Below are 469 nucleotides of genomic sequence, written 5' to 3'. Positions count from 1 at the left end.
GGCTGTGAGCGGCAGGAGAAGAATACACAACTCACATGTTATAAGCCGAGAACCATGCAAGTAATCGAACTTCGAACCTGCGATTCAGTTCGACTTGTGAGGGGGAGACTGGTGATACCCCAGGGATGAGCCCATCCAAATCGAGCTCACACCAGATCATAGGTCCCGACCCATCCCTAGAGAAGGTAGAAGGCCCATGACAGGCCGATGTATTCTCCTATAAATACCAGATTTGAGTGTCCAACTCATTTATATTCACTATATTGTTTTTCAGCAGCACCCTTAGCTGTTCTCCCCTTATATTCTCAGTCTTTGACTTGAGCGTCGAATGGGCTACGCCAGGACACCCTCCCGGCCCCCTTCTAACGGTCTTTTTCTTGATTTGAGGCTCAGGGTAAATTCGAAGCCTGTTTCTGGACTAATGTCACTTGCTGGAATTGGATCCTAAATTTTCAGTGAATATCATATA

This window comes from Primulina huaijiensis, chromosome 1 (genome assembly GCF_012295235.1).
Source record: "Primulina huaijiensis isolate GDHJ02 chromosome 1, ASM1229523v2, whole genome shotgun sequence".
NCBI lineage: Eukaryota > Viridiplantae > Streptophyta > Magnoliopsida > Lamiales > Gesneriaceae > Primulina > Primulina huaijiensis.
This window is presented reverse-complemented; position numbering follows the sequence as displayed.